This window comes from Nannospalax galili, unplaced genomic scaffold, assembly GCF_000622305.1.
Source record: "Nannospalax galili isolate Female #2095 unplaced genomic scaffold, S.galili_v1.0 scaffold399, whole genome shotgun sequence".
NCBI classification, from domain to species: domain Eukaryota; kingdom Metazoa; phylum Chordata; class Mammalia; order Rodentia; family Spalacidae; genus Nannospalax; species Nannospalax galili.
Window position 1 is genome coordinate 4,358,177 of NW_008345053.1, and position 15,562 is coordinate 4,373,738.

Genomic DNA, 15,562 nt, shown 5'->3' on the forward strand with positions numbered 1-15,562 from the left:
ACTTTTGTGTTACCTTCAAGATGCCTTCAAATGTCCTTTATGGTTTAGCTTGAATGAAGCACTCAATTTGAACTCAGGATAACAAAATTCTACACTGGAGCATTTTTTGAAATTTTTATTGAGTTTTTGCATATTTCGTATAATATAACAATATAATTTTATACACACATGTATATGGCCTGTTGAGTCTAGCTTGTGTCTTTTGAGTGTCCTTCAGTGTGGGTTCATTCACAGGAGCCTACTTAACCTACTGGAGTCACACTCTTAAAGGAGACAGACTTTCCCCATCCCAGCAGCTACCAGGTACCGGCAATCCACATGGCAGCTAACAACTGTTCATAACTGCAGTTTCAGGGGATCTGAAGCCCTCTTCTGTTATCCTTGGGCATTGCATGACATGGGTGCACTTACACACATGCAGGCAATATATACGTACACATAAACTAAAAATAATAAAATGTTAAAGATAAAATAAAATAAAATTTTCATGAGATATTTTGTTTTAAAAGGAGGCAAGATTAACTACAAAAAATAGATTGCCTCTAGATTTTATAAGCATTTAAGGTACTGTGAGCTAAGTTGTCCACAAAGCCATTATGCCTATCTGATGTGTTTTTTGTTTATTTCTGTTTTTTGTTTTCAGAACTAGACTCACTCTAATTAATGTATAAGCATGAGACCAAACATTGCATTCAGGGCCCATCTGAAAAGGCCCCTTGTCTGCGCCATTTTGTCTTACTTTTTAACATAATTTTCTGGTAAAATCTCATATTCACCCAAATACACAGTCATATTGAATAACTTCTAAATCTATCCATTTCTTCCTTTTATTTTATTTTCAAGTGTCAATCTATTCAGATAGCAAGTGAATACATCCTCTCCACAACACATTTACGTATTAAGAAATAGTTCAGTAAGTCTCTTAAAGCACCTCCTCTTGGGATCACGCAACCTCTTTCTAAGAGTCTTCTTGTTTCACATCAGCATGTGTTTCTGTTATTGACTGCTGGGCTCCCATCTTTGACGCATAGGTGAGGCTGGACATACATTTGTGGAATAAGCCAATGAGGGTTCTCCCCAGGTTGTTTTCCAGCATGGCATGTTCTCATGGCAATGATTCCTACCCTATGTGTTTCTTTGGCATGAACACCTTTTATAAGACGGGCATTTTAGGGCTGGGGGTATAGCTCAGTTGGTAGTTGTCTAGCATGTCAATAATCCCCAGGTTTAAGCCTTATAGTGCATAAAGCTGCTTTTGATGGCCCATGAGTTTAATACAGGATTTGGAAATGGAGGCAGGAGAGTGAGGAGTTCAATGGTATCCCAGGGTGCGCAGCAAGGACAGCCTGGGCTACATGAGGACTCTATCTCAAATAAACTAACAAGGCATGTTATTTGGTTTTATATTTTTAACCCCCAACAAACAATGATCTTGACATTCTTATTATAGGATAGCAGAAAGTCCAATCCAAGCCTTTTTGGGAGGCAGGTTTACTTGTGGAGTCAGCCAGTGCTCGTGGACTATTAAAGCTGATTATACATGTCTTATGAAATCAGATTCATGTATAAATTAAAATCAAGAATGCTTAATTTCAGTTAAATGGTTTCCTATATTGTTTTATATATTTATATAGCATTCTGTGCTGCTGTTATCTACTCTCTAAATGCTTGTAATATTCTAGTGACCACAGATGGTGGACATGGTTGATACTAATAGTATATCTGTCTTCCCAGTATAGTTTACTAAATGATTTATGAGAGTTATGCTGAAGGTAGTATCACGTGGTCAGGAATTCGATGACTAAAAGAAAGGCATATTTCACATGAAAGAAAAGCCATGGTCTCTCCATTCCCACAAAAACCCTTGGTTTATGTCCTTATAGCTGATCCCATTACTTTTAGCTGGTTTGCATTATGGAAATTGCTGAACTGGGAAAGCACTTTTCCTCTGTTGGAAAAGGACTTCCTATGCATAATGCAAAGGAGAGATGCTAAAACGCCAACAAAACATGTGCTGGAACACAGAGCACAGACTTTTCCAGATAATTTAGTTTTTATAATCAATTGATTTTATTTATCATAAGAATAAAGTTAGGACATTGGAAAGGGGATGTAGACAGTTTGTCAAAGTGTATTTTAGTAAAGTTTTCTTGAGCATGCACTGTGTGTAACACCTTTTTCAATCTCAGTTGTGATAAAACTTGTAACCAAGTATGCATTCATAGACCTCTGCCAGTGAATTTGGGAACATTTTGCTCTGATATGGTATTCAGGGATGGCAAAGCGCCCTCTACACCATACGTTGTATAATTAGAGTATAGCTATTCTCTAGGCTGAAAAGTAATTGTTGGCAGGTGCACATATCAAAACCCATGCCAAACTGCATAATGTTGAAGAATTATTATTCTTGTTATCACAACTTCCCCAGTAATTCTAGCTGTCAAGTTTTGCTGAGTGATTATACAAAAATAGATAATAATATAGACGTGTTCAATTGTGCCCTTGGATAATTGCATTGTCACATTAAACCATTAAAAACACTTGGTTATTATTTTCACATCTTCTTGAACACACAAAAGATAATCTCATCAGAGAATGTGACAGATACGGGCTGTTGTTGACATGCATTGAAGTTGTGTCTCATACTGTGTATGACTGTAGGTTTGGCAGAACCAACAGAGATTCTCACACAAACACATCCTCTCAAATGGAAAGGCAAGAGGACATATCTTTGAATTTTCATATTAGATTAAGTTTTACTTTATTTTGAAGCATGAAAAACATATTTGGACATATAAATTAAAAAATAAAAAAGATGATGTTTATCCCTCAAAGTATTGTAGTTTCTGGGAGAGGGCTCCTGGTCCCGTGTACACATGAGAACCTAAGTTCAAACCCCCAGAACCCACATTACAGTTGTGTCTGTATCCTGAGCATGTGCAACTTTAGCAGAGACTAGGGTTGGAAGTTGGTGGACCAGCTAACCCGCCATACACAGTGGGAGGAAATGACAAAGAGTTGTCTCCGCAAGGTGGAAAGCAAAGAGACACTGGAGGTTGTCCCCAACCACATGTGCATATACATGCATGCAAACACATCCTACACACACAAATACTTTTGCATATAAATTACATTTTGCAAATTCTGCAGAAACTCCATACATTGCATTATATCAACTCATTATGACATTTTCAAAAAGAAATTAAACACTCATATATTTAAAATATTTACTGTAAATAAATATTTCATATGCCAATATGAGAGCAAATTATATTGCCACCAAGCTATTTAAAAACTTCATTTCCACTAAATTATTTTAAATTTATTCCACTCTGATTTCATATTTTTCTTCCAAAAATTTCTCTAACTGTCTTGGGTATATGTGCAAACATTCATGTGTATATATGTTTGCATGCATTTCTATGCACCTGTGTGTGTGATTGACATATGTAGGTTATGTGCAATGTATGTGTGATATATGTGTGGATTGATTTTTAGCTGTATGTGACAGACTTTTCTGTGGTGTGAATATGGTGAATTCGATGACAAAAGATTTTCTTCTTTCATAACCGGGAAATATCAGGCTGAGCCCATTAAAGTTGTCCTCAGAGGTCAGTGTATGGAATTCTTAACTAAGGAAAAGGGTCGGAAGTCACTTTTAACAAAAAGAGTTACTGCCTAAGCATTATTTATCTCTTTTCTCCCTTTCTATCTAAACCTCCCTCCTCCACCCTCAGTTGAAGCACCCCCATTTTCCCATTCCTCCTTGACGATATCTGTTTCCAATTATCCCTCCTCTCTTGAGCTCCTTCTTCTCCCTCACTACTATGGATCCTTGTATAACCTTCCCTTCCTCTTTTCCTTGCTCCTGCAGATGCATCAGGATACATACTTACCTCTAAAGATTTGGTGCTAAGTTCCACAAGTGAGTGAGAAAATACATCACTTGTTTTTCTAAGTCAGTGTTACATAACTTATTGTAGCAATTTCTAGTTCCATCCATTTACCTACATATTTCACGACTTCATTTTTCTTTACCTCTGAGAAGAACTCCATTGTGTAAATATACTACATTTTAATTACCCATTTGTCAGTCAAGGGGCATTTAGATTGTTTCCATTTCTTAGCTATTATGAAAAGAGCAGCAACAGACATGACTGCATAGGTATCTCTGTGGTAGGATGATCCCTTGGGTATATGTCAAGTATTGCTATAACTTATTTATGTTGTAGATTCATTTTTAGTTTTTAAGAGCTTTCCACACTGCCTTACTTAGTGATTGTAAGAGAGTCTTCAATCCCATTTGTGACCTTTTGTGTTTCTGGCTCTCTGTTCCATGAGGGAGCTTCATTGATGAGAACTGAAAGATGTATTAGTGTCCTCTATACTCCTTGTTCTATGTTCTTGTCAGCCTTAGGTGTAGAGGTTACATTGTAGATGTGCCATTTAGGCTTGGGCCATTCATAGACAAGGTCTGTGCGTGACCAGTTGTGGGACTCTGTAATAGTCTCTGTTGCAAAAGATGCTTCTTTGATAAGTGGTGATTGGGTTACTTGTCTGTAAGAGTTAAGAGTCTGTAGAGTGTGAGTCCTTAACAGGATTTTTATATTAAACTCCACGCACCCTAGGCTCAGGGACCATTGCTGAAGAGGGGGCAGAAAGACTGTAAGATTCACAGAGGAAGGATGCGAGCATTTGGAAATAGAGTCCTACAAGTTCCTTGTACATTGTTCATATGACCTAAAGCAATGGTGTCAGCATGCCCAAGATCTATGAAAACTCAAGCAGATAAAACCCCAGCACAAAACTGTGGAAATGGGAAGCAAATCCCAATGTCAGTTGAAGAATTATTGGTAGTTGATTACTATTGGATGAGGGAGAGCTGATCTTCTTAAGGGGATTGGCTCTAGATCTCCTGACTAGACCCCAGTGGATGAACTGAGGGACATCTGGGAACATTAACTCGATATGATAGGCCTTAACATAAATGACAAAATGTATGAATTCACGTGGGGCAGGGGGCTATGTGAGAGTGCCAGTGGGAAAGACAGGTATAAGGATGATTAAGATTGATTAAGATGTTCGGTATGAAATATACAAAAATTCAATAAAAATTTGCAAAAACAAGCATTTGTAATTTCCCCAGCAGTGACTAGGCATTTCCTTTCCCTTCATACTCACCAACGTTTGAAGTCATTTGTTCTCTCGATCTTAGCCATTCTGACTAGGGTTAGAGGAAATCTTAAAGTAGTTTATATTTTCATTCTCCTAATTATAAGGATGTTGAACACTTTTTTCAATGTATATTTTTATTGGAGAGTTGTGAATGTCATGTATTGTATCTTAATCATATTTAGACCTCATCCTCCATCTATACCTCCCATAACTCCCACTGTATTTCATGCATTCTGTCATATATGTTAAGTACTATCAAATCAAGTTTGTGCACACAGATGTCCCTCAGTACAAGTTCATCCACTGAGGTCTAGTCAGCCTATCTAGAATCACTCTTTAAAAGAAGATCAACTCTCCCTCACCCAGCAGTAATCAGCTATCAATAGTCCCTGAGGTAAGGTTAGGGCCTGCTGTTCATTTCCCCAGTTCTTTGCTGAGTTTTTCTCTGATTGAGTTTGCATAGGTCTTGTATATGCTTTCATCATTGCTCTAAGTTCATATTAATAAGCTTCCAGAGGCCTGAAACCTCTGTTTCTTTGTGATAATGAACCAACCATGGCTCTTACAGTCCCACCCCCTTCCACAATGGTCCCTGAGTCGTGGATGGATGAGGTTCAATATAACAGTCATGTCCAGGAACAGACACTCTGCATCTCTTACTTCTACACTTTGGCCAGTTGTGGCCTTCTGTGTGCACCACATGCTGTTGCATGAGGAAGCTCCTCTAGTGAGAGTTGAGAGATACATTAGTATTCTCTCTACTCCCTGTTCCACTGTGTTCCATCAGCCTTAAGTGTAGAGGTTTGATTGTAGATGTGTCACCTAGGGCTGGGCATCTCCTAGACCTAAATTCTGTTTGTGACCAGCTATGGAAGTCTTTATTAGCCTCCATCTGCTGCAAAATGAAGCTTCTTTGATGAGTGGTGTATCATAAACTTGTCTTCAAATATAAGGATCCATGTTCAGCTTACAGTAAGAAGTTACATTTGTCTAGAGATATGATAGAGGTAGGGATTTCTCTAGATTCTCTGATCTCTTCAGCCATGTAAATTTAGCTATGTTTACAGTGACATACATGAGTGCCCTCCCGCTGAGAGGACTTTAAGTCAAATTAGATATACGTTGGTTACCTCCAAGATTAAAGTGCCACTACTGCACAGCTATAGTTGTCCTGGTCATTGAAGTTATTAGGCATTAAAACTGGGGTTGGACCATTCTTTGATTTTTTACCTTAGCAGCTTGCAAAGTATCCTCAAAAACTATGAAAGCTGCTTTTCAGGGAGGAGGCTTCCAGGCCACATCCTGCTCCATTGCTTCAAGTCCTATGTCCAAAGTTTGTCCTGTCTTCAGCAATAGGATATTATCTTCAATATTTGAGAGTTAATCAAGTGCTGTGGCAATAACCTGTGTTGTTTGGGGAGTCTCCTGGACTACAATGACCAACGATTTGAAGGAAGGTCTCTCTTGTCTGGCACTGTGTTTCTTGTTAATATAGCCTTCAGGGGTACACATGCACTCATGTGCAGGTATTGTGTGTGTATTTTTAAGTAGGTTTTTGAGCTAATACATTTACTCTGGTTTTTCACATGACCTAAGCTTTATTAATTTTCTCTCTGTCTCCCTCTCTCCCTCTCTTCTTTTCTCCATGAGTAGGAGAAAATCTTCACCAGTCATACATATCACAGAGGATTAATGGTCAGAATACATACACAATAAAACTAAAATATAATAAAACAAATTACTTAATTTAAATAATGTGCTAAGGAATTGAACAGAGAGTTCTTTAAAAAATGTTTTATTGAATTTTTGTGCATTTCATACAGTAGTTCTTTACCCCTCCCCATTCATACCTTCATATACTCCCCACACCAGACTTCATGCATTCCATCGTGTATGTTAAATCCTGTCTGGTCAAGCATTTGTACACAGATGTCCTTCGGTGCAAATTTTTTCACTGGAGTCTAATCAGCCCATGCAGAGAGCTTAAGAAAGGTCTACTTTCTCTCACCCAGCAGTAACCAGTTGCCAGCAGTTCCCAGGTTAGGGCTGACCTCCAGCCCATTTCCCTTCTGTGTGCTGGGCCCTTGACTGGTTGAGTTGGCATGGGTTTTGTACATGACACCACCATTGCCACAAGTTCACATGAGCAAGTTTCCAGTGGCCTGAAACCTCTGTTTCCTTATTTTGATACACCAACAACGGCTCTTACAATCTTTTCACCACATCTTCTGCAGTGGTCCCTGAGCCATGGGTGGCTGAGTTTTAACATAGGAGTCCTATCCAGGGACATGCACTCTACAGTCTCTTATTCTCTAAAACTTAGCCACTTGTGGCCTTTCGTGCGCATCACACTCTGTTGTATAAGGAAGCTTTGTGGGTGAGAGTTGAGGCATGCACTAGAATTCTTTCCATTCCCTATTCTGATATATTTCATGAACCTTAGGTGTAGAGGTTCCACTTTAAATATGTCACATAGGACTGGGCATCTCTCAGACGTATATTATTCGAGTATGGCCGGTTGTGGAGCTCCATAATAGCCTACGTCTGTTGTAAAAAGAAACTTCTTTGATGAGTAGGGTATGGTACACCTGTCTGTAAATATAAGAACCCATATTTAGCATATGGTAAAAATTTCATTTCTCCAGCGATGTAACAGAAATAGGGTTTTTATAGGATCTAGGACTCCTCCAGTCATGTATATCTGGCTGCAGTTACAGTAGACCCAAGAGTTCTCTCCCATTAAAAGGGCTTTAAGTCCAGTTAGGTAGCTTTTGATAAAGTGCCACTACTGCACCAACAGAGGTAGTTTGCTGTGCCAGTCATTCTGGTTATTAGGCTTTAGAGCTGGGTTGAACAGTTGATTGATTTTCTGTCTTAGCAGCTTGCATAGTTTCCTCTAGAACTATGAGAGTTAGTCTCAGGGAGAAGTCTACCAGGTCAGTTCCAGCTCCATTGTTCCAAGTCCAGTGTTCAAAGTATGCCCTGACTTTAGCAGTATAACCAAGTTCTGAGGCTAAGAAAAAATGACCAAGAAATACCTTAAAAAGTGTTCAACATCCTTACTAATTTTGGAAATGAAAATCAAAAATCACTTTAAGATTTCCTCTTACCCCAGTTATACTAGTTAAAATCAAGAGAACAAATGGCACCATATGCTGGCGAGGATGTGGAGAAAGGGGAACACTCATCCTCTGCTGGTAGACTTCAAGCTCACATAAACACTATGGAAATCAGTGTGGAGAATCATTTAAATGAAAAATGAATCTACCATGTGATCCAGTTATACTACTCCTTGGTATATACCCAAAGGAGTCATCCTACCGTAGAGATACTTGTACATCCAATTTTCTTTTTGTTGTTCTTTCACAATAGCTAAGAAATGGAAACAACCTAAATCTTAACTGATAATGGATAATGAAACTTAAATGGATAATGAAAATGTGGTACATTTACACAATGGAGTTCTACTTAGTGGTAAATAAAGAACTCATGACATCTGCATGTAACAAATGATCTATGTTCTTCCTCGTTTGTGGATCTTAGTATCAAATCCTTACATGTGAGTATCCATCTTCATATAACTGCAGGAACCAGGAAAATGTAAAGGAACCATTGAGATAAATGGAAAACCTCGGAGAGAGGGGGATAGTAGGAAACATATATTACCAATGGAGAAATGGGGAAAATGGAGTTACTCACCTGGGAAGGGAGGAGGAAAGGATATATAAGGAACCATGGAGGTAAAGAGGAAGATGGAACTGAAGCGAAAGGAAATAATAGTGAGGTATTACCAAGTTGCAAACGTTTTGAGACGTTTCTTAGCCAGCTTTACTTGTTCTTTTGAGAGCTCTTTTTTCAGATCAATAGCCCAATTTTTAGTTGGTTTACATGTTTTCTTGATTTTTGTTTTTTGAGTTCTTTGTATATTCTGTATATTAATCCCCTGTCAGAGTTGTTGCCAGTGATGATTTTCTCCTAGTCTGTGGACTTCCTTTTTATTCAAATCCTTGTTCGTTTTGCTATACAGAAGCTTTTCAATTTAGAGGGGTTGCAATTGATGATTGCTGACCTTAATTCCTGAGCAACTCAGGCCCAATTTAGAAAACTTTTATCTTTAAGGTGCTATGTTTTCCTCTATCAGTTTCAGAGTTTCAGGTTTCATACTGAGGTCTTTCATCCATTCAGAGCTGACTTTCATCCACGGTGATTGAGACTGTTTTAAGTTCATTCTTCTACAAGTGAAGATCTAGTTTTGCCCAACACCATTTGTTGAAGATGCTGTCTTTCTTCCATTGTGTGTCCTTGGCAACTTTGTCAAATATCAGGTGGCTGAAATTGTGTGTAGTCATGCTTGTATCTTCTATTTTGTTCCATTGATCTACATGCCTATTTTTGTGCCCATATCATGCTGTTTTCATGACTACAGCTCTGTAATATAGTTTGACATCTAGTATGGTGTTCCCCACAGGAATGCTCTTTGTGCTTAGGATTTCTTTGACCATTCAGGGTCTTTTGTGCTTCCATATTAATTTTAAGATTCTTTTTTCTAATTTTTAAAATAATCATGGGGATTTTTATTGGCATTGTATTGAATCTATAAATTGCTTTTGATAGAATGATTACAATATTAATGCTACCAACATGAGCACAAAAAGTTTTTTCTAACTCCTTATGTCTTCCTCAATCTCTTTCTTTGAAGAATTTTAGAATTAAAAAAAATTATTTATTTAATAACCACATGATTAGAAGAAGAATTTCATTACAGCTTTAGCACATTCAGTAACAAACTCCAGAGCAAGAGTACATCTCTTTCACAAGTGCCTGTAAATATCAAGGTTCACAGTTGAATTAATACAGCAGTATATACCCTATAAGACATAAAATTGAATGAGGTTTTAACCTTTAGAAAAGATCTCCATTTCATTTTAAAATATGAACAGTTTCATAAAGAAAAACTCATTTAAAAATATTTCATTATTTTCATTTTTATTTTATGTGTATGAGTGTACTGCCTGCATGTATGTGAGTTCACCTGTGTCATGCAGTGCCACAGAGATCAGAAGGGCATCGGATTCCCCTGGAATTGGAGTTAAGGATGGCTCATAGCTACCATGTGGGTGCTGGGAATTGAACCTGGGTCCTCTACAAGAGCAATCAGTGCTCCCAACTGCTGAGGCATCTCTTCAGCCCCAGAAATATTCATTTTTAAAGCTCCTAAAACTTAGGTGTTTGCACATGCATCTCTAATCTCTATGTATCTGATTATTACTAGTAACAATCCATTAGTTTCTGAGATCCTTGGTACATTACCATGGATATGAAATCATCAGGTACGTTTCAGTGGTAATGTTTTTCACTTCTACTAGTTAATATGAAGCAAATTTTGATGCTTCTTCCTCAAATATAACTCATTTTTTTATTTGGAGATTTTTTATTTGGAGTGTGTATTTCATACAGAATATCTCAAACAATCTTATTCATCTATTTGTCCACATCCCAAAGGGCACCCTCCCATAGCTTCCCCCATCTCACTGGAGCCCATATACTCTGTCATCCCTGATACTGTCCACTGTGTTGTCAGCACCCCCCACTGTTCCCCAGTGCTTCTTCATCTGCTGAATTTAGTCAGGCTATCTAGAGTTCCTTGTTTTGGGAAGATCAGGTTTTACTCATCTAGTAGCAATCAGTTGCCGATATTCCTTTAGGTAAGAATGGGGTCGGCTGTTCATTTTCCCAGTCCTTTGCTGGGTTACTATCTGGGAGTGTCTTGGGCCACCCTGGCCAACAACTCAAAGGAAGGTATCTCCTGTCTGGCATTGTTTTTTGTTACATAGCCTTTAGCTACACATGGACTCTTAAAGAATTATATTGATACCTTTAATCTTTGGTGATTCTTTCCTTTTGGGTATTTAAGACCATAATGTTGGGCCAGATAAACCAATTTATTTTTACTTTTAAGGCTGTTTGAGGATCTGTTCCTCAGGGGTCACATGGGCTTGGGAGGAGCCCCTGGCTCCTTTCTTTTATCAGTTCCATCTATGTGAAGATAAATCAAAGTTCTGCTCAATGGTGCTGGTTTCATTTGGATGCCAGGAAATGTTTCCTCTGTGTTGACTGCCCTCTTTGTAGACTGGAAACTGGCCCAAGACCATTTGGTGGGGTCTCCATGGCCTCATTGTTCAAGAGGACAGGTTACTCACCACAGTTATAGGACATTTTGAGAGATGTTCATAGTCTCCTGGAAATTAGTTGACCTAGGAGGGCAAGGAGCAAAAACAGTCCTGTATGTCCCTCTGACCAAACTAGTATAGGCCTCAAAGTATGGCTGTTAAACATTCAAGAAGTTTAATTCCCCCAGTCTGGCACATTTAATTACCACGTGCTATGTAGATAAAGCTTGGGCAAAGACCAAAAGTTCAAATAAACCTTGTCTAGACATATATTATATTCCTTGAGCTAGTTGTATGCATATAATTTGTCAGTAGGTTGTTTGATTAATATGATTCCTTCTGTTGTTTTTTTAAACTAGACAGGCATTATTTATCTCTCATGTTGTTTAACTCTTCCACCATGGCTTCCCCATTTAAAGTGCTCCCCCATTATTCCTAATTCTCCCTTAATACTACCCTTCTCCTATGGTCACACCTCTTTTGAGCTCCTTCTTTCTCTTTATCCCCAAGTTTCCTTGTGTTACTCGTCCTTGTCCCTCCTCTTAAAATAACCCCATTTTAATCCATATTTCCTTTATTAACCCCTGTTTACTACTGTGCTTCTCTTTCAGAATTTTTCTATTCCTTTACCTCCCTGGGTCCTTTTCATTATCCTGGTTCCTGTAGTTATGTCTGGATACATACTCACTTATAAGGATTGGGTGCTAGGATCCACATATGAGGGAGAATATATGTTGATTTTTTTTCTGAGATTGTGTTACTTCACTTAGTATAACAATTTCTAGTTCCATCCATTTACCTGCAAAGTTCAAGATTTCATCTTTCTTTACTTCTGAGTAAAATTCTGTCATATAAAGGAACCACATTTTCATTATCCACTCGTCAGTTGAGGGACACTTAGGTTGCTTCCATCTCTTGGCTTTGTGAAAAGAGCAGCAACAAACATGGAGTACAAGTGTCTCTGCAATAGGATGAGTTCTTTGGGTATATGCCAAAGAGTGGTATAACTGGGTCAAAAAGGTAGTTTTGTTTCTAGTTTTTTAAGAGTTCTCCACACAGCTTTCTACAGGAGTTGAACAAGTTTGCATTCCCACCAGCAGTGGATGACCATTCTCCTTTCCCCACATCCCCTCTAACATTTGGTATCATTTGTTCTCTTGATCTTAGCCAGTCTGACTGGGGTAAGATGAAATCTTAAAGTGGTTTTAATTTGCATTTCCCAATTACTAATCATGTTGAACACCTTTAAAGTTGCTTCTTAGCCATCTATTTCTTCTTTTGAGAACTCCCTGTTCAGCTCTTTAGCCCATCTTTTAATTGGGTTACTTCTTTTCTTGATTCTTTGTTTTTTTAGCTCATTATGTATCCTGGATGTTAAAACTCTGTCAGATGTGTTGTTGGTGAAGATTTTCTCCCATTCTGTGGGTTTTTATCTTCACCTCCCTCATTGCTTCTTTTGATATACAGAAGTTTTTTAGTTTAATGAGATCCCATTTGTTGATTCTTGACCTTGTTTCCTGAGCAAGTGATGTCTGGTTTGAAAAATCCTTTCCCACACCTATATCTTGTAGGGTTATTGCCAGTGCTTTCTTCTAACAGTTTCAGAGTTTCAGGCTTCACATTGAGGTCTTTGATCCATTTGGAGTTGACTTTTGTGCAAGGTGAAAGACAGGGGTTAAGTTTCATTCTTCTACAGGTAGAGATTCAGTTTTGCCAACATGATTTGCTGAACATGCTATCTTTCCTCCATGGAATGTTCTTAGCCCCTTTGTCAATTATCAGATGGCTGAAATTGCATGTACTCATATTTGGGCCTTCAATTTGCTCCATTCATCTACAGTTCTATTTTTTGTGCCAGTACCATGTTGTTTTTGTGACTATAACTCTGTAATACAGTTTAAAACGGTATAGTAATCCTCCCAACATTGCTCTTAGTGTTCAGGGTTGCTTTGGCTATCTGAGGTGTTTTATCCCTCCATATGAATCTTATGATTTTTTTCCAATTCTGTGAAGAATGTCATGGGGATTTTGATTGGCATTGCACTGAATCTATAAGTGGCTTTTAGTAGGATGATCATTTTCACAATATTAATTCTTCCAATCCATGAGCATGGGAGGTCCTTCCATCTTCTGATGTCTTCCTCAATCTCTTACTTTAAATATTTAAATTTTTCATTGTAGAAATATTTAATGTCTTAAGGAAGGTTTATTCCAAGATATTTCATTTTTTACAGCTATTGTGAAAGGGAATGTTTCCGTGTACTCTTTATCTGACGCTTGTTATTGGCATACAGAAAGGCTACAGTTTGTAACCTGCTACTTTACTGAAAGTGTTAATCATTCCTCAGAGTTTTCTGGTGGGGTTTTTGGAATCTCTTAGATATAAGATCATATCATCTGCAGAAAGGGATAATTTGATCTCTTCCAGTTATTACTCCTTTATTTTCCTTTTCTTGTCTTATTGCTTTTGTAAGAGTTTCAAGAACTCTGTTAAAAAGGAGTAGATAGTGGGCAGCCTTGTCTGGTTCCTGATTTTAATGGGAATGCTTCCAGTTTTTCTCCATTTAGAATGATGTTGGCTGTGGGTTTGTTTTATATGGCTTTAATTGTTTTAAGGTATGTTCCCTCTAGTCCAGTTCCCTCTAGGTCTTTGAAAATAAATGTGTGCTGAATTTTGCATTGTGGTCTGGTAGAATTCATGGAATTATTTCAATCATTTGGTATTTGCTGAGGATTTTTTTGTGCCCTAATATGTGGCCGATTTTGGAGAAAGTTCCATGGGGCACTAAATAGAAAGTATATTCTTTGGTGCTTGGTGGAATATTCGTTAGATGTCTGTTAGGCCCATTGATGTATTGTTTAATTTAGATGTTTCTCTGTTGATTCTCTGTCCTGTTGATGTGTCTAATGGAGACAGTGGGGTATTGAAGTCCCCTAGTATTAACGAGTTGGTATTAATCTGTGCCTGAATGTCCTGCATGTTTTTATGAAGTTGGCTGCACCAGAGTTTTGTTAATATATGCTCATGATTGTGATATCTTCTTGTTCAATTTTTCCTTTGATCAGAATGAAGTGGCCCTCTTTATCTCTTTTGATTAGTTTCAGTTTCAAGTCTATTTTTTCAGATATTAGAATTGGAAAGCCTGCTTTTTTCTTAGTACTATTCTCTTGGTATATTGTTTTCCATCTTTTCACCTTAAGATACTGCCTGTCCTTGAAAGTGAGGTGAGTTTCTTGCAGAAAACCAAAAGATGGGTTTTGTTTCTTAATCCATTCAATTAGTCTGTGTCTTTTGACTGGGGAGTTCAGCCATTGATATTTAATGTTAGTAATTACAGATGTATATTGATTCTTGTCCATTTTAGTTCTCTTCACATTCTTGGTGTAGCTGTGCATTCCCACAGTTATAATTTCATTAAGTTTCTTTCTGTAACCCCTTGGGTATAGTTGTTCTTTTCTTCAGCTCTTTGTATTGATTCAAGAACTCTCTGAAAGGCTGGTTTTTTGGACAAGAATTTTTTCAGCCTATTTATGTCATTGAAGATTTTTTTCCCCTTCTACTATAATAGACATTTTGGCTGGAAAAGTAATCTGGGTTGGCATCTGTGGTCATTTAGAACTGGGAACACTTTGATCCAGGCTCTTCTGGCTTTCATAGTTTTTCCTAAAAAGTCAGCTGTAAATCTAAAGGGTTTTCCTTTATACATGGCTTGTTTTTCTTTTGCAGCTTTCAGTATTGTCTCTTTGTTCTGAACGTTTAGTGTTTTTGCTATTATGTGCCATGGAGAGTTTCTTTTCTGGTCCTGTCTGTTTGGTGTTCTATATGCTTCTTGTATTTGTATGGGCGTGTCTTTCTTTAATTTTGGGAAATGTTCTTCTACAATCCTGTTGAAGATCTTATCCATACCATTATCCTGAGATTCTTCTCCTTCCTGTATGCATGATTCATAAGTTTGGTCTTTGTATGGTGTCACACAATTCCTGGATATTCCATTCTTGTGTTTTCTCAAATTTTTCATAATCTTTGCTTGAGTGGTTTAATTCGTTCACTTTATCTTCCAGTCTTGATATTCTGTTTTCCATTTCATTCTTCCTATTGGTGAGGCTTTCTCCTGTCATTTCTAATTGTCTTACTGAGTGTTTCACTTCCTTCTTCTTTCAGCCTGAGTAGTCTTCAATATTTCTAACTCTTCTGAATTCATTCAGAAGCTTATCCG